Genomic DNA, 24,358 nt, shown 5'->3' with positions numbered 1-24,358 from the left:
GGAAACTAAGCTGCTTGTCCCATCCTAATAACATGGAAGTAAAACTCGATCTGTACAACATAAACAACACCCCCAGTGAAGGTGGTGGGGAGATTACTTGGTCAGCCAACTGAGCAAATCCAGATCTCTCCTGACCTAGATGCTTTAATTAGTCACTATCAGAACTAATTACTCCATCGGGGGAGGTAGCAGACTTTCTAAACCTGCTGTCAATCTCCTCAACACTAAGAGTCTCAAATGTGTAAGGTTCTGTGGCCTTGAAATCCCCCATTGAACAATATCTCAGCAAAACTCAAAGCTTTCAGGAGAGAGGAGAGCAAACTGAAGAAATCAGTGTTGTTGTGGGGGGAGGGAGGGGCGAGGAAGGGAGGGTGGAGGAACATGCCAGAAATTCGGTGCAGAAATATTCAGTTTTATTTATTTTTCTCCCCACATGGGAACAATGACAAGATGAAACACATGAACCTGCGCAAAAAAAAACTCATTAAGGTTGAGGTAATTGTGAGGTGTTTTTCACAGAACACATTCACACACATGTATTGTGTTACTTAGCTAGGGATAAAGCTGATTGTGTTAGGACAGCTTCTGATGTGTCAAAACGCATGTCTGCACACCTCTGACTCTCTTTGCTGCTGGTACATGACACCAGCAGTGATAAATGGACTAGCTCATTGAGAGCAGTGCTTAAGTCAATAGGAATAAGCAAGATTGCTCCAGTCCTGTTGACAAGACAATGATGACATGCAAATAATGGCATCACCTTCTCCCGATAATGTATTTATTTGCTTGTTTGTTTGTTTGTCATATTATAGATTGTATGGAACAACAGCTTGGAATGGATCATAGATTCATTTTGGAGGCCCTTCAGTATTTTTTTCTATAACGTTGTCTGATTAGGTCCATTCGTTTATTTATTCACCATGGTCTTCAACTTTTTCACCTGGAAAGAACATCCTCTGGCTTTTAAAAGCAACAATTGAATCTACTTCCATCTTTCATTCTAAACTGTAACAGCTTGCTGTGTAATGTTTTGCTCTCCTCTTCCCTACGGTTCTTTTGCCAATGACCTGGAACTGTTCTCATCAATGATCTGGCACTCTGAAAAAAAGTCTCTTTCTATTTCCTCTACTGCAAACTGTAATTGCATTTTTAAGACTTTGAATGGAATCTCCTTATCACAAATCCTCATGCAGTGAAAATGTTGTTAGTGCATCAGGAACCCATTTATCCTGTCAATGGACATCCATAGCTCTTTAATTCAACCATTGCATTGACATTCCATTCAGAATCTTGGTTAAGTGACAGTTGCATTGGTTGGATCTGTGATGGATTTTTCAGCATGAGTTTGAGTATCTACCTAAACGCATCTCATTAAATACCTAACCAATGTTTATGGTATCCCTCACATCCAATTCCATTCCCACCTTATCAAGCAACCCTTCCTGGCACATATTGCCACACAGTGGTTATCTGCTGAAAGACTGACATCCCTTGTGCCTGTGCCATCTTTTAAAGAGCACTGTGTATCCAGGCAAATGTTGGCAATCAGGCATTGACCCTCACTGGCAAAGTCAAGGCACAGCAGCCACAAGCCATGCTCACAGCACATTGGATGATATTCTCTTGCACATACAACCCCATTTACTCACTCTAGTCACTGTTTAACCACCAGGCCACACAATTCACCTGTCCTTAGCTAAATCCCATCTGGACACATCTCTAAGTCACCACTACTCTGTCCCCAAAACCCACTGTAGATCCACATCTTGTCATTGGTCAGTAGGGGAACATCACTGACAAACAGACAGACAAGTCAGATGATCACAAACATGAGCTTTTATTGACAGCCAGCAGAAGTGAACACAAACAAAACAAATAAAGCCTGCATGCCATTCCCAAAACACAATCAAATGCTGGCCTTTTTACAGTCCATGATCTCTGCTGTATCCAGCTCTCATTGACCGGCACTGAGGCTCAGTCAGGCCCTGTCTGGTTTGCAGCAACTGATGCAGCTAATTTCTGTCATGCACTTGAGGAGTTTCCTCCTGCTCAATGTTGTTATTCTCCTTCTCAGGAGACTGCTCCCATTCCCTCTGTTCCTCAACATCTATCACATTGCCTACGCCAATTGTGCAGAGAATAGTGCACCAAGATGAAGTGGCACATTCCAACTGGACTATACTGGGGGGGTGCTCCCCTAGACCGATCAATAATACAGCAGCATCTTCAATAGCTCCATTGTCTGCTCCACTGTGGTGCTGGTCACTACACGTACATCAATTTGGTGATGGTGCCACACCAGCTGAGAAACCAATACATTACATCAAAGGAGTACCTGCTGTGCTCTGAGTCCTTTCTCATCCCAGACCCAATCTTTTCATTTAATTCAGTAGAATTCATTGTTATACTTGAATGACAGATTATGAAGTACCATTTCCTTATTTCATAGTATCTTTGGTAGTTCAACAAGTGATTGGCTGCTTTTGACCAGTGTTTGCCTTCTTCGAAGTTATTTTTGCATCACTGAGTTGACAAGGTGAGCTTTGCAATCACCAGTAGCATTGTGCAATTCACCTTTGACCAGCATTTGAACTCTAAGCTCGTACACTCTGCATGCATTACAAATGGACAAAAAAATGATTTGAAATGAAATGGAACTACAGTTTGCAAGCCCATGAATTTGTCCCTTCAATATCCTAGTCGTCTAGCAGATATCGACCTTGCATGTTCACTGAACAAACTGAGAATGACTCTATCCATCCTGGGTGTTGTTCCAGCCATTTCCAATTGCAGTTAATGTTGAGAGAACAGCATGTGATGGCAGAAAATGCTGTTGGCACTGTTTCTATCTGGTCAACAGATATGCCCCCAAGCCATTGTCTCCCCTTTTACCTGGCTTTAGCCTCCATGTCCATGGATGAAAGCTGCATGCAGCTGTTGTCCATGGATCTTTCCCTGAGTTATTGTAAAAGGATCTTTAGTTAAAGATATCACTAAGTGGTTCAAGTGGATAAACTGTACATTAATTCCTGTATCTCCAACGTTCATAGGAATGGAAAGGAAATCTAGTCCCTGGGTCTCTCAATTGGACATCCAGCTTTGTGATCTGAGTGAGTTAAGTGAGGTGATATTTTCCAAGTCTCTCAGGCTTGGAGTTGGAAGCGGCCTAGGATTGAGCAGCAACAGTATTGTCCCTTGAACATGGAGACAATATCTCAAGATGTTCAAGGACCAAAAGATGGCAAAAATGGTGAATGGCATAATGCTCTCAAGTGCCATGTCTCATGCCAAGTCTCACACTCTGGTTTTTATAGCACTCCCCTGCACAGCACTCCTTAGTCCAATGTTTCAGCTTCTCTGTAAAAGTTGTCCTTCTGTCATTTCCATGCAAATGAATTCCCACACTCGCAACTCTCTGCCTTCTATCCTTTGAAGAGTAAAAAGTGCAAAATCCTACAAGAGACAATCAGCCAGGGCTGGAACAGTGAAAGCCACCTTGCAGACCACTGACAATGCCTGCCCAACTTTCTCACTGGGAAGGAGGCAATTATTGGAAGCTGCATTGTTGGCGATGAGTTGCCATGAAAACTTGAGCACCCTGACACAACACTACAAAAACATGTAGAGACAACTGATCCTTAGCCTGTAGACTTTGTGCTGGGGGGTCTTGCCTCCTTCCAGCTGTGTCTTTGGATCCATTCCCTTTGTCTTGGTGGAATTACATATGGCTGAGAAGAAGGTAGCTGATTCTACCAGTGATGTTCCCACTATTAGTGCTATTGGTGCTTCCTGTACATCGCCAGAGAACTGAGATAGAGCTGCATAAGCTGCTCACATGTCACGGTGAAGACTTACAATAAGGAAATGCAGATTGAGATGAACAAAGTACAATTCAGGTGAACTGACTTCCAAAATGTTTGAAATTACATGTCAAACATGAGGCATATGCTACCGAAGCAATCCTGGGAGCACCAACAAACTCACCTGAATATGAATACAACTCTTCACCTTTGCTTTTTGGATACTTCTCAGCTGGTCAGTTTCACTGAAGAAGCACTGCCTACCATGTTTTCGTCTGGTGGTCCATGACCAGTCCCACAAAGCAAAGTAAACCCACATATTGCCCATTAAAACCTGAATGGTTGGATAGGTCTTTTGCCAAATGCATTTTTGAATATCAGTGATTACTTATTGATAGCCCAACAGGGACTCTCTGCTTGTTTGCAAACCTACTAGGGTCAACTCAGCCACAGATAGAATAGAGATATTGGCTTTCTGCCCCAGTGACACTTTCTGGGGCTTCATTCCATGCCTGTACCCAAACCCATCTCCCCTTAGCAATTAAAAGTCTGACATTCTCTTCAATCCATCAATTACCATGGTTACAGGTCAGAAATGAAACAACTGTCAACACTTCAAATGTGCTGGATCATTTTGTTGCTTGTGCATGGAAAGTTAAGTTGCAACCTTTACCTTTCATTAATGCCTCAGTATGAGCCCCATCCTCAACACCATTACTTTGAGATGAATGAAGTAATGCAATTATTTTGACACCAAGGATCACCTTGTGAAACAAGTTTCCCTTACACCATTGAATCAAATAGAGGTGAAGCAGAAAAGTATACCACAGCTGGTGCAGTCTGTAGTTTTTGCTGGCTACAGGCAGCTGAATATATAGGGAGCCTGCACTCAGTCTCTCCACTCAGGCCAGCAAATAGTTTTCCACCTACTGGTCTTTGTACATCTTTTTCAGGTATTGTGTGAGGTTTGTCAGCTAAAGGGTAAGTTATGAAAGGGCTAAAACAATATCCTATGAACAAGTTTTTGTCTTGTAGATTTTGTTTTAATCCTGTTATTGGTGCTCTGGATTCCAGCTAATAATCTGACTGGTGTGGCTTTGAACCGAGGAATCAAGATGTGCAGTCATTTGTATCTGCGAATGCTTGATTTAGTATAACGTAACATTGTATTTGACTATGTGAAAGTGAGGACAGCAGATGCTGGAAATCAGAGTCAAAATTAGATTGGTGGGCTGGAAAAGCACAGCAGATCAGACAGCATCTGAGGAGCAGGAAAATGATGTTTTGGGCAGGAGCCCTTCATTAGAATTCCCTTTCCAGTTTTTCCAGTGTGCTTTTCCAGCACCACTCTAATCTTGACATAGTATTTGACTATGATGTGTCAAATCTTGGAAATTGAAGTGTGTGCAGCAAGACCTGGTCAATATTTAGGCTTGACCTGATAATAATAATGTGTTGTGTGTGCCAGGTTTTGGCCATCTCCAACAATAGAGAATCTACCCATCTCCTCTTGTCATTCAATGGCATTACCACCGCTGAAATCTCTAGCATCAACACTCTGTGGATTAGCATTGACCAGGAACTTAACTGGGATAGCTATAAATATATAATGACCACAAGACTGGGCTGGAAAGTCTGCAGTGAGTAACTTATTTCCTGAATCTCCAAAGTCAATTCGTCATCCACAAGGCAAAAGGCAAGAATGTGATGGATTTTCTCCAATGAATGAGTACAGCTTCAACAATATACTCACAATGTTCAACGTCATCCAGGACAAAGCATTCCACTTGATTGGCACCCCATCAACCACCTTAAGTACTGACTCCCTCTACCACAGATGCATAGTGACAGCAATGTGTACCATCTATGCGGTATACTGTAGCAATTCGGCAAACCTCTTTTGACAGCGTCTTTCACTCAGAAGGACAAAGGTCATGGCTGCATGGGATCGCCATCACCTGCAGGTTCCCCTCTAAATGGTTTCATCACATTCTGACTTGAAACGATATCATAATTTCACCATTGTCTCTATATCAAAATACTGGAACTCCCTTCTCAATAGCAGTGTGATGTACTTGCCCCAGATATATTGCAGCAGTTTAAAAAGATAGCTCCCCATCACCTCCCAAGAACAAGTAGGAATGAGAAACAACAGTTGCTCTTAATGCTTGTGACACTTGCAGAATTTTAAAAGATGTCATTTACCTTTGATCCTGTTGTAGGCATATAGGCTGATGCATTTCCTACATTATAATTGTGACTGCACATCAAAAGTGTTAAGTGACTGTAAAATAGTTTGGAACTTTCTGAAGACATGAAAAGCATTATATAAATGTAAGTTCTAATGTATTTTTCAATGAAAGAGGTCCTTCTCTTCTATGTAATCATCAGCGAAGCAATAGATACAAACTGTATGTGATACAGTGCATGAACCTTTGTGTAATTTACTGTATTGTGTTAACAATGGTTGGTTGTTGTCCTGGGGACAGTGTTTATTCCCTAACTATGGACATTAAAACTCACTGCTACAGTCATGGTAATTAAGCCCACAGCTAATTAAGTTGTCTCCAGTTGATTCTGCTGCATGCTAGCTGTGAAACAGCAGCAGGATTATTGTCTTCAAAATCAATGTACTGGAAGGTTCTCAAACTATCTTCTCAATTTCCATTTGGCTTTTCTCACAGATAATTTTAAAACATTCTTCCACAGTAGTGTCAGCCTTGGCTCAGTTGGTAGCTTGTTTCTCTCTGAGTCAGATGGTTGAAGAACCTCCGGAGATTGGAACATGAGCTCTCGGCTGACACACTAATACAATACTGAGGGAGATCAGTACAGTTAGAGGGGCAGCCTTTCAAAAGAGACATTAAACTATGCTCATGCATGTCTTGTTGGGTGGAAATAAAAGATCTTATGGCTCTATTTCAAAGTATTAAAGTTTTCCATGTGCACTGGCTAATATATATCTCTCAGCCATCTCACTAAACCATCTCACTGGCTTCTTTGTGGGACTGACAGTGTACAATTTTGCCAAGTTTCTTATATTATAACAGTGATTACATTTCAAAATACTTAACTGCATGACCTAAGGTTGTGAAAGGTGTTATATGAATGAATGCGTGTCTTTCTTTGCAGAAGACTCTAGTCCAAATATTCACATTTTTACAATAGTATTTGTATTAGCCTTCATTTTACATTGTTAAGTGGTTCACATTATTCAGATTATGTGACATTGACATATTTATACAGCATGGGATTGCAGGTCTGGTGCAATCAGATATGAATAGTGCAGAGATTTGAAGCTGGAAAGCGATATATCTTTGTTTGCTGGTCTGAATGTGGAAAAGGCTGCAGAAGTAACCTGGTTACGACCTCTTTAAAAAAATATTCACTCTTTTGTACCATTGTTGGAGTAGTGACCTCATCCAGCCCTCTTTTCCTTTAACTTTCAGAGACAGAAGTGAGAAATCTGTATGATACATTTCAGAAACCCAGAGTGGTTAACTCCCCACTGTCCATTCTGCTGTTAGTCATGGCCTTACCTCGGTCCATGAATATTTGCACTAAGCAATTGCTTAATTTGTCTTTGATATTAAAATTTAATGAAGCACGATTGGAGCAAGATACAGATTGCCTGTAGTAATGCCAGACCATGATCTGACTTTTATGACTTGGACTGAAGAATTTTTGTATTTGTATATTTTTTTTAGAATTTCACTGTTTTGTTGTGAATGATTAAATTGAGTTAGATTTCTGCATTACTTTAAATATCGCTCAAGTAAAAGATGATGTTAACAACATAAATGCAGTTACTAAGGTAGGGTGATTTCAGCTGTCAGTGAAGTTACAAACATATGAAGGACGTTTCCTTCAATTACCCTTATTGTTTTATATTTGCGATGATGCTGACCTGTAACAATGTAGTCTATGTTTTCTTAACATTTGGGCTGGGTGTAGTACATAAAGAACAAGTTGATCTCAAACAGTTCTGTGTAATAATGCAGTCAGTGCGGAGATAATTGGATAACTCCTGGATAGTGTTGTAAGTGACTATATTGAATGTAGATTGGGACGTAAACAGCATCCACTCACTGCGTTTTGCTAATACTCAGGAGAAGATGCAATAAGTGGACTTTTTCCATGTAATAAAATCTTGGGGCTGGCGGGTTGGGAGGTGGGGAGCAATGCGAGTGTGTTAATTGATGGTCAACGAACCAATCTCACCGCAAAGAAAACTCATCCAATCATCCATCCACAAGTACTGCTCTCCCTGACAAACTCACCCAATTAATTCCTCTTCTTGCCACTGACAGAGGTGGTAAGAGGGTACCATTTAGTTTTGGGCATGAGTTCTGTTTCCTATAGTTTGGAGACTTTTTAAAAAAAATATGCTCTCTGGATTACTGTTGTGTACTGATTAAATGGACACTGTTTTGCTGTTTGACAAATGTAAATTGCATGATCTAATTTTCCTTCCATCTTGAATTTATTAACAACGTGGCAATAAAGGGTAATGCCTGAATTTGTTGTGATTCACACGTTTCCAGGATGCACTGTAACAAATAGCCTTGCAATGACATGAAAGAGATAAGGATGTGCTCAGGGAATTTGTGAACCATTGTTTGACAGGAACTCAAGTAGTAATAACTGTTTTATTCCATGGTTTGATGCCACACAATTTGTTGGATTCAAGACAGTCTGGTCAATGAGAAGGCAAAGTCAAGGGCTGTCCTCGGGCTTAGATGTCATAGCAATGCAATTAATTATACATTAATATTAAGCACTATTATACATGGTAATCATACATATACCAGACTCTTGTCTTATTGTTACATGAGATAGGAGCAATCCACTTTCTTGGTGTGTGTTATTCCACGTGCTGTCAAGACTCTTGTGTCTGGTGTAGAGTGATCTAACTCCACCCACATTGTACTATTTATACTCAGAGATATGCAGTACCCGTGACATTATGATAAGATTTCTCCGGGGTCCTGAAACACCTTCACAACAGCTGCTAATGGATGAAAGTCATTCTTTCATTTATAATGCTTTCTTTTCCTGAATGCTGTATGCACAACTTAAATATATCATCATGTTTCTGAGTCTCTTTGTAAAGAACTAATGTTTCAGTCCTGTGGTTAGCCTGATAGCCTTGCTTTAAGGAAGAGGAAAATGAGTTGCAGATCTTGCCTTAGTGTGACTATTCCAGAATGTATAGATGCCTGAAAAGCACGGGATGAGGTTTATTATGATACTCACCATGAAGGAATTGCCCACTGACATGCACAGACTAGATTTACAAAGAGAAACCATCACTTGGTTAAAATTCCAGATGGCTGGAAGTATTAGTCAGTGTTTTTTTCAGAAATAGGAACAGGCAAAAATTAGAGAGGGCAATTTCACTTGGGTAGCAATGGATGTGGCTCAGATAAATTGACATCAAAGGAACCATAACTGAACTCTATGCTCCCTTTAAGAAGAAATAATTTAAATGTGGTTAAAGTATATTCTAGAAAAGGGGAAAGATTGACAAATAAATACAGCATTTCCTCAATGAAGAAAGAGATAGAGATTAACGCGAAGCAGAGAATGTGTGTTTTTGACAGATGGCTGATAGATAATGCAATTGGGAATCAGGTCATATGCAGAGCATTTAGAGGGACATTAAGAGGAACATTGAAAAAAACAAGTAAGAGAAGCAAAGAGAACAGATCAAGATATTAACAGTTAACATGAAAAGGAATATAGAGGACTTTTATATGCATACAATTGTAATTGGGTAGTCAGAAGATAAGTGGGCCCTATTCGGATCCAGAAAGGACATTTATGTTTAGAAGCAAGGCATGGCTGAGGAATAAAATGAAAATTTTGGTTTTGTATTCACCAAAGAAAAAGATACTGTCCAGGTTATGGTGAAAGAGGAGGTCGTGCAAATAGTTAAAGGGATTATAATTGTTCATGACAAAGAATTGGATAAACTTTATGTCTTTAAAGTTGTTAAGGCAGCAGGATTGAATGAGCTGCATTCAAGGATACTTAGGGAAGTGAGCGTGGAAAATCTGGAATCACTGACAATAATTTTTGAGCCTTCAGAATTTCAAATGTCACATTCTCATGTGACAGAGGATGGAATGGCAATCACAACAATATCGGTCATTTGAAACTCAGTGGTGGGGAAACTTCTAGAAGCTATCATTCAGAGCAAAGTAAGTTGTAATTGGGTAAATGCAGGTTAATTGAGGAAAACCATGATGTGGAGGTGCCGGTGTTGGGTGAGGTGGATAAAGTTAAAAATCACACATCGACAGATTATAGTCCAACCGGTTTATTTGAAAGTCCAAGCTTTCAGAGTGCTGCTCCTTTGTCAGGTGGCTAGGTTCATTGAGCGCACACCATGTTGGAGATTTTTGATGATGTAACAGAAAGGGTTGATTGAGACATTCAAGTGTGCATGAGGTGATTATTTAAACACAAATCATCTGCAGGGTTATAGGAAAAGGTGGGAGAATGACACTAAGTCATGAATTTATCTAGTGGTCTGGCACAGAGATGATGGGCTGACTTGCGTTTTTTTGCACTGTAACAGTTGTGTGGCCTAGTGAGCTGGTAGATTTGTTTTCAGACATTTCATCACCATGCTAGGTAACATCATCAGTGAGTCTCTGGTAAAGCGCTGGTGTTCTGCCCTACTTTCTATTTGTGCGTCTTGGCCGGTTACGGTGGGTGATATCATTCCGGTTCTTTTTCTCATAGGTTGGTAAATAGGGTCCAACTCGATGTGTGTATTGATGGAGTTCCAGTTTGAATGTCAGGCCTCTAAGAATTCCTGTGCGTGTCTCTGTTTAGTCTGTCCTAGGATGGAGGTCCTTGCTAGGACTGTAACAAGCACTACATCAAACAAACAGGCATAAAACTAGCCACTAAGTAGCCACCAGAAGATATGACTCACTATCACTAGCAACTTTACATACAGTTGAAGGAGGACACCACTTCAACTGTGACAACACATCCATCCCGGGACAGGCCAAACAGAGACATGCACGGGTACTCCTAGAGACCTGGCATTCAAACTGGAACTCCATCAGTAAATACATTGATTTGGACCCATTTACCAATCTCTGAGACAAAGAGCCAGAAATGATATCATCCACCATAACAGACCAAGACACATAAATAGAAAGTGGACAGAATACCAGTGCTTCACCGGAGACGCACTGATGATGTTACATAGCATGGTGATTAAATGTCTGAGAATAAGCCTACCATCTCAGCGAGCAAACTTACAACCTGAGAGTTGATATGTAGCCAGTTAATCAAAGTGACTTCATTGTGTGGTTCTTCAGTTAATCAAAAGGCTGTTAATTGTTGTGCTGCTGGTACATTGTCTTTAATGCCCTTGATTTGATGTCAATCCACACCTTCATTCAACAATTAAACACAGGCTTCACTAGATTTTCATGTTATTGTAATTTGCTTTGGAATGCAAATTACTTTCCATAAACTAGAGTAGGACACAATGTGACCTTGGAAAGTACTGATACATTGTCTAATATATTCGATACCTATCACTGTACAATTTTAATGTATTTCACCACTCGTATATGCACTCTGATGTACTCCATTACTAAAACACTTAAATATATCTATGGCCATTATTCCTTTGATATACCCACACTTATAATATCGTAACCTTTACCAGAACAAACCCATTCGCGCTGGGTGACTTATTTGTAGAATACCTCCTTTCAATTAGCTGAGCTTCCAATGGCCTGTCATTTTAATTGTCTGCCTTGCTCTTGCAGTCGGGGCAGAAGTGGGGCATGGTATCAAAGGTTGGAAGTAGACAGGCTAACTGATCCTGATGATACATGAATGGAACTCTACACTGAGGTTCCAAACATTGCAGTTCAAATTCAGACAGTAGTCAGCTAGAGGACTTGAATCAGTGGCTAGAGAAATGGAACAATACCCAGATTTGGCCTGACAATTAACATGTAAATGTCAGACAATGGCTAGTCCCAATGAGGTTACAACACACTAGCCCTGTCTTTCAATAGCACCGCTATTGCTGATTACTAACCATTAATATCTTAGAGGTCATCATTAATCTGTAGCTTAACTGGACCAACCATTCTGCAAAAGGTAGCTCACCTCCCGGTCACAACAAATCCTGACAATCCATTTGCAAGGCTCAATTCAAGCATCCAGGTGGATGCCGGAGATGAAGAGTTGAAAGGTTAACTCTGCTTTCTCTCAACAGATGCTGCTGTGTTTCTCCAGAAATTTCAGTTTTTTTATCAATTCAGGCATGTGGTGGATGGGTGCTTGTCTGAACGGGTGTATTGACATCGATCCTTAAAAAGTTGAATGCCCTCCAGGGAAGAACAGATTGCATGTCTGGTGAAGACGCTGTAGACTTGCTGCCTCAGTGATACACTGATGGTTGCAGGATGCACTGTAGCAACTCATTAAGATTACATGGACTGTATCTCCTTCCTTTGAAATGTCTATCACTAAGAAGCACTTGGAAATGCCAACTTCAAATGTAAATTCCCCCTGAGATATATCCCAGTTTATTTGGAGATTTGTCACCATGCTGTCATCATCACTGGGTCAGTATACTGAACTTCCTTTCTAGTATTAGTGTGGGAGTAACAGTGACAGAAACCTTGCTGAGATTTGAAGAGAAGGCTCACCACTGCCTTGTCAGGGCATTTAGACACGGGCGATAAATGTAACCTTGCTTGTGCACTACAGACTGAGAACAAATAATAAAAAAAACAATAAATTCTGATGTACCTCACATCCCTAACTATAAAACTCTTAGATATATGCATGCTCCTTTCAATAGTGTTCCATTATACTGCTTACCTTTCAATCTCATACTTTAAGATATAACTCAAAGCACTACTGCTCATAATATCTGATATAGCTCATCCACTTCACTACAACACTTCCTGACATTAGAAAAGCTATACACCAGATGCTTACATACTATATATGCCTTGAATGTAGCTCCCTGGTATGTACTTAAAGCCCCATTCATATTCTCTGGCTACAATCTATAACATTTATGGAAATGTGTGCCATCGAGATCAGTAAAAAGCAGAAGTGCAGAATACAAAACAAAAAAAAAACTTGAGGAGCAAAATGTCCAGAGAAAGCAGTTGTAGCTAAATGCAATCTTGAACTGCCAAACAGTTTTTTGTCAGAACCAGTTCTCCTGAGCAGTCAGTGATTCAAGGTCATACCACGCACTAAGGCTTTCTTTGCCTTGCCATTACTTAATGTGATAGATGCAGTATTGACTGCTCCTAGTGACAGTGTCTGAAATGATGGCGACTGAAGCATATTCAACATGCTGCTGTGAAACTAACTCACAGTAATGTTCAATAATACTATACAGCCGTTACAGTCTAGTGACACAGGCAGATGGAGTCTGAATGAACCTGTGCCTTTCTTATGGACAGAGCTAACGATCCTTCTTCAAATTTTATTAAACAAAAAAATGTAAGCAAATTGATTTCTTTTTAATGCCCCTGTCTCAAAAGAATCCAGAGTGGTATTGATAAGCTGGAATCCCTCCTGGTTGTCATTGAGTAGAGCAGGTCTTGCCTTAAAAGTCATTCCTCTGATAAAAAGTGACAATTTTGTAGAAATACTAATGCGTTTGGAGTTAGTCAGAAATAAAAGCAAAGACTGCATTCTATTGGCATTCTGGCCTGTTGTCAGTAGTTGGAGTAATGTGCTGTCCTTGTGACACTCTCACTGTATTTAAACTGGTTCCCCATTGTTACACTGATGGAGTGCAAATTTGACAGAAGCACTCTGCTTTGGATGAGCTATTAATATAAAGCCCTGCCTGGCAGTTAAGATAATTATTGAAGACCTTGGGCTAGTGGGGTCGTGATCCTGAGGACGTGGAATCAAAATCCCCACCATGGCAGATGGTGTGAACAGAATTGAATAAAAGCGGGAATTAAAAAGCTGACCCAATGGAGATCATGTAATGAATGTTGATTATCATTAAAACCCATCTGGTACATGAATGTCTTTCAGGGAAGGAAAGCTGCCACCTTTACCTGATCTGGCCTTCATTTGCCTTCAGGGCCACAATAATGTGGTTGACTGGTGAGCAACATATGCTGGCCTAGCCAGTGATGCCCACATCCGTGAATAAATGAAAAAAAATTGGAAGACAGGCAGAGAGTTTTTTACTCTATGTCCTGGTCAATATGATTTTCCTAATGAATGCAACTATTAAAAAAACACAGTATTTAATCCCATGTTGTTTATGAAAATTTGCAGGCATAATTCATTGTATGTAGGTAATATATGATACATTATTAAAAAAAGATTAAAAAAGTAATGCAATGAAATAAAAGCAAGCCTTTTCTGGACCCATGGAAAGGAAAACTGAAATGCAAACAGAAAGTATTGGAAATAGTCAGCAGGTCTGTGGAGACAGAAACAGAGTCAATGGTTTGTGAGTTTTTGTTGTAGTACGTGTATGGAATGAGCTGCCATAGGAAGTGGTGGAGGCTAGTACAATTGCAACATTTAAAAGGCATCTGGCTGGGTATATGAATAGGAAGGGTTTGGAGGGATATGGACCAGTTGCTAGTAGGTGGGACTAGATTGGGTTGGGATATCTGGTTGGCATAAACGGGTTGGACCAAAGGGTCTGTTTCTGTGCCATACATCTCTATGACTCTCTGACTCTATTGGAAAATCTGCTTTGTTTAAAATAGACTTCTGTGAAAGTCCAGGAAGGTAAACTTAAACTGACATTACTTTCAACCCTGTGGCACAGTGATTAACATGAGGAAAAAGGAATTAAGAAAACCCCTCTTCAGTGCATTGTGAAGACAGCACGAGTGGAAGATCATGTCAGAAAGCAGATAAGCATCAAGGAGTTCTGGTGCATAGTTGCTGGCATTGCTCAATTCATTTGACACTTTATTTTGCATTAATTGCTGATTTGGATGTATTCATTTCCAAAATTGTTTACATATATTTTAAGTACCTACAATTTCCACTTGACTAGTTACCAGTTTTAAACAGACTTGCAAGTGCTGAGTAAGTTGACTATCTGTGAGTTCTATAGTTAAAGGATGTGGGAGATTAAATGAAATATTACTTGCATTTCTATGATTGTCAGAGCTGTTGCTGTGATATATTGGTTAACATCAAGCTTGTATTGTTACAAGATACCACATCTTTTATTGACATTTATCAGTTTTTTTTATGTGTATCAGATTTCTTTTCATTCAATTTCCCTTTGAATCATTTGAGCATTCACGGAAAGCTTAAAACAGAAAAGGCTTTTTAAAGAGAGTTAGAACATTTCAGATTAGCATGTTATGGAAATTAAAGTTACAGCGTTCTGCAACTGTATCTGGGGTCCATTAATAAAAGAGGATTCTTGTTCCCAAGTCTCCAATTATCTGATTAAATCAGCCAGTGTATGAATGCAGAGAAAATCTCATGGATTTGTTTTGTAATAAACCTCACCGCGAGAGTCCATGGACAGTGCGTTCTTTCATTCATGCAAAGAAATGTGGGTGAGAGCATTTTGTTCGCTTCTTGTTTCAACTTGTTCAAACAGTTTCTGCTTGCTCACAGAAATGAGCTGAGGAAATGCAATGAAAAGGCCTTGAACTGGAGAGAGGCCATGTAAGGCATCCTGAAAGCTGCAATGTAAAGATACATTGAGCCCCTGTGCAGCAATGGATCACCTCTTAAAACGAGATTCAGAAATCTTTTATGCAAGCCCTTTTTAAATTGATTAAAACACTGGATTATATTGGATTGCATGTATAGTTGTCAATAAAAGAGGGAATAGAAATATTGTACACTTGAAACTTTAATAAACCATGCTGGCAGAGCTTGGCGCTATTCCTGTTGGAGGTGAACTTCTGAAGATTTTCCAGTTTTATAAAAATGTGTCGTGGCTATGGCTACCGGTCCACACTAACGTCAAAGTGTACCTCAGATCCTGTTTAAGTGTGTAGTCTGCTTATTGTTTGCAAGTACACCACCATCATTGTTACTGTATCAGAGATCTTAAATGGACTTTATCAAATTTCAGTGTGCATCATTTGCTGTGTACCAAAAAGATTTCCTGTTCCAAATGGTTTGTTAATCAGGTAGTTGGCAAGAGTGCTTCTGTTCATCTGTGTGCTGTTTATTGTATCTGCAAATAATTTCTTTATTTAATTCACAGCTTGGTTACAGTAGCAACTTGCATTCCTCCACCACATTTGATACTGAAAAACATCCCGGTAGAATTCACATGTGTGATCCAACTCATATCAGGAGACTTTATTGAATTATAACCAGCCCAATAATTCATTGCATGTCAACTGTCTAATTTTGTGTCTTTTCCTGTATCAACTAGTATCTATGTCCCATTTTGCCAATTAATGCTATTATGTATGTTAGATCAGTCCTTCTCCTTTTAATCCATCTCATTATCGTACCAAGATATCTTAGTTCCAAGACCAAAAGCCAAAACCATCAGGATGCATTCTGATTTTTGGTTTCACCTGATCTCATTTTATTTTTGTGACATACTGTTTGTGTCAGCCTGCATCAATTTACTTTATCAGTTTGCTTTTTACTTCTAAATCAATCCTCAGGTTTATTATAACAAAATGCAACCTTGTTCCATACCTGAACATAGATTATATGATAACCTATGTACTGCATCAGGAAGTATCCTGTTAGTTGAATCTGGATATTCCTGGATCTGAATCAGTTGGGTAAAAACTGGTTCTCGATGTGCCTGTAACTCAGCCACATTAGGGAGATTTAAACAATCCGTGGATAAGCACATGGATAATAATGGGATAGTGTAGGAGGATGAGCTGAGAATAGTTCACAGGTCGGCGCAACATTGAGGGCCGAAGGGCCTGTTCTGCGCTGTATTGTTCGATGATCTATGTTCTATGTATTTTAGATGGAGGATGAGAGAAGGAAGGAGAAATTAAAAGATAAAACAGTTCCTTCTTTATTGGAGATCGTTTTAGTTACTGAAATAGGTGTACACTGCTTCATGTATCTTTGCCAGAAGTCACATGACACCAGGTTGTAGTCCAACAGGTTTATTTGAAATTACAAACTTTCAGAGTGTTGCTCCTTTGTCAGGTGAGGCGCTCTGAAAGCTTGTGATTTCAAAGGTAGCTGTTAAACTGTAATCTGGTGTCGTGTGACTTCTGACTTTGGCCAGGCCAGCCCAGTCCAACACCGGCACCAACGCATCATGTATCACCATATATTCTGTTGTTTGCATCCATTTCTACCCCAGTTTTAGGCTTTGACTGAAAGTATTACTGTCAAGAATGCAGGTTCAAAATGAACAAGTGGCAGGGTGAGTTGAAAGTGAGACTTGTCTTTTTCTCCTAGTACTAGATTTGTGAAACAAATTTATGACAACTTCAGAAAAGAAAGAAATATTTATATTTCCAGAGGATCTTTCTCAACCTCAGTACATCCCAAAGCATTTTACAGCCAGTAAAATACCTGCAATGTGTAAATGTTGTTCTCATGTAGAAAATGGGGCAACCATTTGTGTACAGTATTTCACAAGTGCAGCAATATGCTAATAATCAGATAATCTAATTTTTTAGTGATGCTAGTTTGGGATGTATGTTTGCCAGAAATAACTCCCCTCCTTTTCTTCAAAGTAGTGTACTTGGATTTTTCATGTCCACATGAGAGAGCAGACAGATTTAATTACTCATCTGAAAAAACGCATCTCTGACTGTGCAGCACTTCCTCCAAACCACATTAGGGTGTCAGCCCAGATTTTGTACTTGAGTGTTTGGAGTGAGACTTGGACCTGCAACACTGTGACTCAGAGACAAACGTGCTGCCAACTGAGTCACAGCTCGCCACAGTGTGCAGTTCATTGTGTGTGCCAAGTGAATTTTAGGTCATTTCCTGTAACCTCCTGTACAATAAAAACATGCATGGCAAGAGTGCTCAGCTCCTTGGATGCTGCCTGACCTGCTGCGCTTTTCCAGCAACACATTTTCAGCTCTGATCTCCAGCATCTGCAGTCCTCACTTTCTCCGAGAAGAGTGACCAGTTGCATGGAAACAGAGGAGGACAGACAAAGCCTGATGTGAAGACAGTGATGGTAAACCATGAGGACAGTCCAATGATTCATGCTAAGAATCATTTCTGAGGTGAAGAATTCCTGAGGAAGAAATGAACATTCAAAACAGGCTTGATTCCAGCCTTGGGCTGTGTGGGGTTTGCACATTCTCCCCGTGTCTGTGTGCGTTTCCTTCGGGTGATCCAGTTTCCTCCCACAGTCCAAAGATGATTGAGTTTTTTTGAAGAAGTAACAAAGAAGATCGATGAGGGCAGAGCAATAGATGTGATCTATATGGACTTCAGTAAGGCATTCGACAAGGTTCCCCATGGGACACTGATTAGCAAGGTTAGATCTCATGGAATACAGGGAGAACTAGCCATTTGGATACAGAACTGGATCAAAGGTAGAACACAGAGGGTGGTGGTGGAGAGTTGTTTTTCAGACTGGAGGCCTGTGACCAGTGGAGTGCCACAAGGATCAGTGCTGGGTCCTCTACTTTTTGTCATTTACATAAATGATTTGGATGTGAGCATAAGAGGTACAGTTAGTAAGTTTGCAAATGACACCAAAATTGGAGGCATAGTGGACAGCGAAGAAGGTTACCTCAGATTACAACATGATCTGGACCAGATGGGCCAATGGGCTGAGAAGTGGCAGATGGAGTTTAATTCAGCTAAATGCGAGATGCTGCATTTTGTGAAAGCAAATCTTGGCAGGACTTATACACTTAATGGTAAGGCCCTAGGGAGTGTTGCTGAACAAAGAGACCTTGGAGCGCAGGTTCATAGCCCCTTGAAAGTGGAGTTGCAGATAGATAGGATAGTGAAGAAAGCGTTTGGTATGCTTTCCTTTATTGGTCAGAGTATTGAGTACAGGAGTTGGGAGGTCATGTTGTGGCTGTACAGGACATTGGTTAGGCCACTGTTGGAATATTGCATGCAATTCTGGTCTCCTTCCTGTCGGAAAGATGTTGTGAAACTTGCAAGGGTTCAGAAAAGATGTACTAGGATGTTGCCAGGGTTGGAGGATTTGAGCTATAGGAAGAGGCTGAACAGGCTGGGGCTGTTTTCGCTGGAGCATCGGAGGATGAGGGGTGACCTTATAGAGGTTTACAAAATTATGAGGGGCATGGATAGGATAAATAGACAAAGTCTTTTCCCTGGGATCGGGGAGTCCAGAACTAGAGGGCATAGGTTTAGGATGAGAGGGGAAAGATATAAAAGAGACCTAAGGGGCAACATTTTCATGCAGAAGGTGGTACGTGTATGGAATGAGCTGCCAGAGGATGTGGTGGAGGCTGGTACAATTGCAACATTTAAGAGGCATTTGGATGGGTATATGAATAGGAAGGGTTTGGAGGGATATGGGCCGGGTGCTGGCAGGTGGGACTAGATTGGGTTGGGATATCTGGTCGGCGTGGACAGGTTGGACCGAAGGATCTGTTTTCTTGCTGTACATCTCTATGACTCTATGTAGGGTAGGTAAATTGACCATGCTAAATTGCCCATTGTGTTAAATGAATTAGAGGGAAATGGGTCTGGGTGGGTTACTCTTTGGAGGGCCGGTGTGGACTGGTTGGGCCGAAAGGCCCGTTTCCACACTGTAGGGAATCTAATCTAATCTAATTTTAAAAAGTACACCAGAAAGTGTCTGAAGATACAGGACACAGTCCACACAATGAAGGAACAGCAGGAAACCAACCTGACGAGTTTTATAAAAAGTCTGAAATGCAAAAAGGGAGACTGAGCTAAGACTGCACCAGCAACACAAAAATTAAGCACAGGCTTCAGCAATATGTGTGAACCCCACAGGTAGAGAACTGAGCGGTAGGATGAATGCTTCCTAGGGAGACTGGTAGGTCCACAGATAGAATTGGATTTCCCTGATGACACAGACCTGCAGGATGAATTTGGTGTGTTGAGATGAAGCTAAGTGACAGAGATTTGTTTCAAATTGAGTTGAAAAGGTCTCAGAACTTCAAAATAAAGTTTTACCCTTGAAGCATCAGTCAGGTTGCCTAGCGCCATATCTGCTCAGACAGAAGATAATTCTATGCAATCGTTCTTTCTGATCAGGAGTAAGGAACACCAATGTTAACTTGAAATGTTTAGAGAAAAATGTCAATCCTCTGAAAAGACCCACAAAGAAGATACACAACAACTTGCACTCAAAGAGATGAGAATTCTATTGGACATTAGACTCACAAACACAAGAGACTTATTGGTGGGGTTGATGTGGGGAAAGAGTGAACGTGAAGTAAAAATGTTAAATGGTCATGGCTAAATGTTAACAATAAAAAAGAGGGACTATAAAAGAGGGAGAGTAATTAGAATACTCTAGAATCTATTTAAAAGAGCTTTGTCATGGAGATGGTACAACATATGGAACTAGAGCCTGGGTCTGTATGGCTCCAAATCAAATGCCCTCCCTTACCATTCTCGGGACATGCTTTTTCTAATAAAGGCTGTTGCTATGCACCAACAACTGGATTAGTGGTGCTGGAAGAGCACAGCAGTTCAGGCAGCATCCAACGAGCAGCGAAATTGACGTTTCGGGCAAAAGCCCTTTCTCAGGAATAAAGGCAGTGAGCCTGAAGCATGGAGAGATAAGCTAGAGGAGGGTGGGGGTGGGGAGAGAGTAGCATAGAGTACAATGGGTGAGTGGGGGAGGACATGAAGGTGATAGGTCAAGGAGGAGAGGGTGGAGTGGATAGGTGGAAAAGAAGATAGGCAGGTTGGACAAGTCAAGGAGACAGTAACTGAGCTGGAAGTTTGAAACTAGGATGAGGTGGGGGAAGGGGAAATGGGGAAGCTGTTGAAGTCCACATTGATGCCCTGGGGTTGAAGTGTTCCGAGGCGGAAGATGAGTCGTTCTTCCTCCAGGCGTCTGGTGGTGAGGGAGCAGCGGTGAAGGAGGCCTAGGACTTCCATGACCTCGGCAGAGTGGGAGGGGGAGTTGAAATGTTGGGCCACGGGGCGGTTTGGTTGATTGGTGCGGGTGTCTCGGAGATGTTCCCTAAAGCGCTCTGCTAGGAGGCGCCCAGTCTCCCCAATGTAGAGGAGACCACATCGGGAGCAACGGATACAATAAATGATATTGGTGGATGTGCAGGTGAAACTTTGATGGATGTGGAAGGCTCCTTTAGGGCCTTGGATAGAGGTGAGGGAGGAGGTGTGGGCACAGGTTTTACAGTTCCTACGGTGGCAGGGGAAAGTGCCAGAATGGGAGGGTGGGTCGTAGGGGGGGTGTGGACCTGACCAGGTAGTCACGGAGGGAACAGTCTTTGCGGAAGGCGGAAAGGGGTGGGGAGGGAAATATATCCCTGGTGGTGGGGTCTTTTTGGAGGTGGCGGAAATGTCGGTGGATGATTTGGTTGATGCGAATGTTTGTAGGGTGGAAGGTGAGCACCAGGGGCGTTCTGTCCTTGTTACGGTTGGAGGGGTGGGGTCTGAGGGTGGAGGTGCGGGATGTGGACGAGATGCGTTGGAGGGCATCTTTAACCACGTGGGAAGGGAAATTGCGGTCTCTAAAGAAGGAGGCCATCTGGTGTGTCCTATGGTGGAACTGGTCCTCCTGGGAGCAGATATGGCGGAGGCGGAGAAATTGGGAATACGGGATGGCATTTTTGCAAGAGATAGGGTGGGAAGAGGTGTAATCCAGGTAGCTATGGGAGTCGGTGGGTTTGTAAAAAATGTCAGTGTCAAGTCGGTCGTCACTAATGGAGATGGAGAGGTTCAGGAAGGGGAGCGAGGTGTCAGAGATAGTCGAGGTAAATTTAAGGTCAGGGTGGAATGTGTTGGTGAAGTTGATGAATTGCTCAACCTCCTCGCGGGAGCACGAGGTGGCGCCAATGCAGTCATCAATGTAGCGGAGGAAGAGGTGGGGAGTGGTGCCGGTGTAATTACGGAAGATCAACTGTTCTACGTAGCCAACAAAGAGACAGGCATAGCTGGGCCCCATACGTGTGCCCATGGCTACGCGTTTGGTCTGGAGCAAGTGGGAGGATTCAAAGGAGAAATTGTTAAGGGTGAGGACCAGTTCGGCCAAACGAATGAGAGTGTCAGTGGAAGGGTACTGTTGGGGACGTCTGGGGAGGAAAAAACGGAGGGCTTGGAGGCCCTGGTCATGGTGAATGGAGGTGTAGAGGGATTGGATATCCATGGTGAAGATAAAGCGTTGGGGGCCGGGGAAACGGAAGTCTTGGAGGAGGTGGAGGGCGTGGGTGGTGTCTCGAACGTATGTGGGGAGTTCCTGGACTAGGGGGGATAGGACAGCGTCAAGGTAGGTAGAGATGAGTTCAGTGGGGCAGGGGCATGCTGAGACAATGGGTCGGCCAGGGTGGTCAGGCTTGTGGATCTTGGGAAGGAGGTAGAACCGGGCAGTGCGGGGTTCCCGGACTATGAGCTTGGAAGCTGTGGGTGGGAGATCTCCTGAGGTGATGAGGTTCTGTATGGTCTGGGAGATGATGGTTTGGTGATGGGGGGTGGGGTCATGGTCGAGGGAGCAGTAGGAAGAGGTGTCCTCAAGTTGGCGTTTGGCTTCAGTGGTGTAGAGGTCAGTGCGCCAGACTACCACTGCGCCCGCTTTATCCGCTGGCTTGATGGTGAGGTTGGGATTGGAGCAGGGGGATTGGAGGGCTGCACATTGTGAGGGTGAGAGGTTGGAGTGGGGGAGGGAGGTAGACAGGTTGAGGCGGTTAATGTCCCGGCGGCAGTTGGAAATGAAGAGGTCGAGGGCAGGTAATAGGCCAGCGCGGGGTGTCCAGGTGGATGCAGTGTGTTGGAGGTGGGCGAAGGGGTCCTCGGAAGGTGGGCGGGAGTCCTGATTGTGAAAGTAAGCTCGGAGGCCGAGGCGACGGAAGAATTGTTCGATGTCACGTCGTGTATTAAATTCATTGATGTGTGGACGGAGGGGGATGAAGGTGAGTCCTTTGCTGAGGACTGATTGTTCGTCCTCAGTGAGGAGGGAGGTCTGGAGGGATGGTGAAAACTCGGCAGGGCCGGGAGCTGGGATCTGGTGTGGGTGTGGAGCTGGGAGTGGGGTCGGAGCCAGTATCTGGAGTGGGTGTGATGCTGGGGGGAATGGGGGTGGAGGCATGAGCTGGGGTAATGTTGCCCTCGGGGTTCTGGGGTGTGGGGATTGTGACAGTGGGGTCTGTGGGGGGCGTGTCAGCAGAATGCAGGTGAGTGGCGCTGGTGGAGGCGGAAGTGGTGGTGATCATGGCAGTAGGGGTGGCAGAAGTCACTGAGCGTGTGGCATCAACGATGATGTGAGGGCCGGAAGTGGCTGTGGGAGTGGCCATGATGGGGGCGGAAGTGACATCATCACTCAGCGTGGGGGTGGTAGCTGCGTCAGCCGCATGGCTAATGGCGTTTCCGAGGCCAGGGGAATCTTCTGGAATGTTTGAGGAGCGCTGGTTATGGAGGTGGGTGGATAAAAGTTTGTTGGACTTACAGTTTTTGATGTTTGAGATGGAGTTGAAATACTGTTTATTGAGAGTATGAATTCTCCTGAGGATGTAGTACAGAGTGGGTCCTTTGCAATTCTGAGAGAGTGTGGCCCTCAGCTGAGGCAGGGCTGACTGGAGAGAGGTTAGGTGACGGTGCATTGCTGCAAGCGTGGAGCGGAGGATCTTGAAGGAGAACTGTTGCTGGTGTTTTTGAATCTGTAGTCTGTACTGTTTGTCCTGTTCGCGTCCAAACTCTGCTGGTTTAAAGGTGGTCTGGAGTCCGTGTGGGATGAGTTGGTTACGGAGGCAGGCACTGAGGAAGCAAATGTGGCTGTGGTATCGAGTTTGTTTCACAACATGGTTGAAGAGCTTCAGAGCAGAGGAAATGACCTGGGAGTTGCAGTGGGAGAGGGACTCCCTGAGATTCTTGTAGAGAGAGGAGGAAAACTTCTTCAAGGCAGGCATCCTTGCAAGAGGATTCGCAGTAGGGTGATGCATCTGCAGTCATTGTTTTTACCTCTATGCACCAACAAGTTGAGGTCAAGGACAATAATGTATATCTCCTCTTATTACACTAACCTACCTGGTCTAAGGGGATAGGTTACAGTTTCTCTAGTATTTCCACAGAAGTGAAGTCCTGAATGTTTGAGTAAACCTCCTTTGCAACTCCTTCTCCATCCATTGATATCCTGGCCCAGGACTGGCTATGATGGGTGGAATTATATAGGGGTATGAACAATGTGGGGAACAATGGGAAATGTTGCAGAATTGCACAATAGACCCAATGAGGCCTTCCTCAAAGTTGGGAGCAATTTCTTGCGTCTTTTAACTAAATTGTGGGCATTAATGCACAATTCTCGCGAGGCAGCAGTAAAGTGCCTGTTCAGGGCGATTATGTTTGTTGACAACTTTATGAGCTCCACATCTCATCTCATTAATATGTAGCTTACTATTCTACCATCAAGAATCCTCAACATCGATGTCAGAGTGTGTATCTTCAGCTCACCA

This window comes from Chiloscyllium punctatum, chromosome 37 (genome assembly GCF_047496795.1).
Source record: "Chiloscyllium punctatum isolate Juve2018m chromosome 37, sChiPun1.3, whole genome shotgun sequence".
In the NCBI taxonomy this organism is placed as follows: domain Eukaryota; kingdom Metazoa; phylum Chordata; class Chondrichthyes; order Orectolobiformes; family Hemiscylliidae; genus Chiloscyllium; species Chiloscyllium punctatum.
This window is presented reverse-complemented; position numbering follows the sequence as displayed.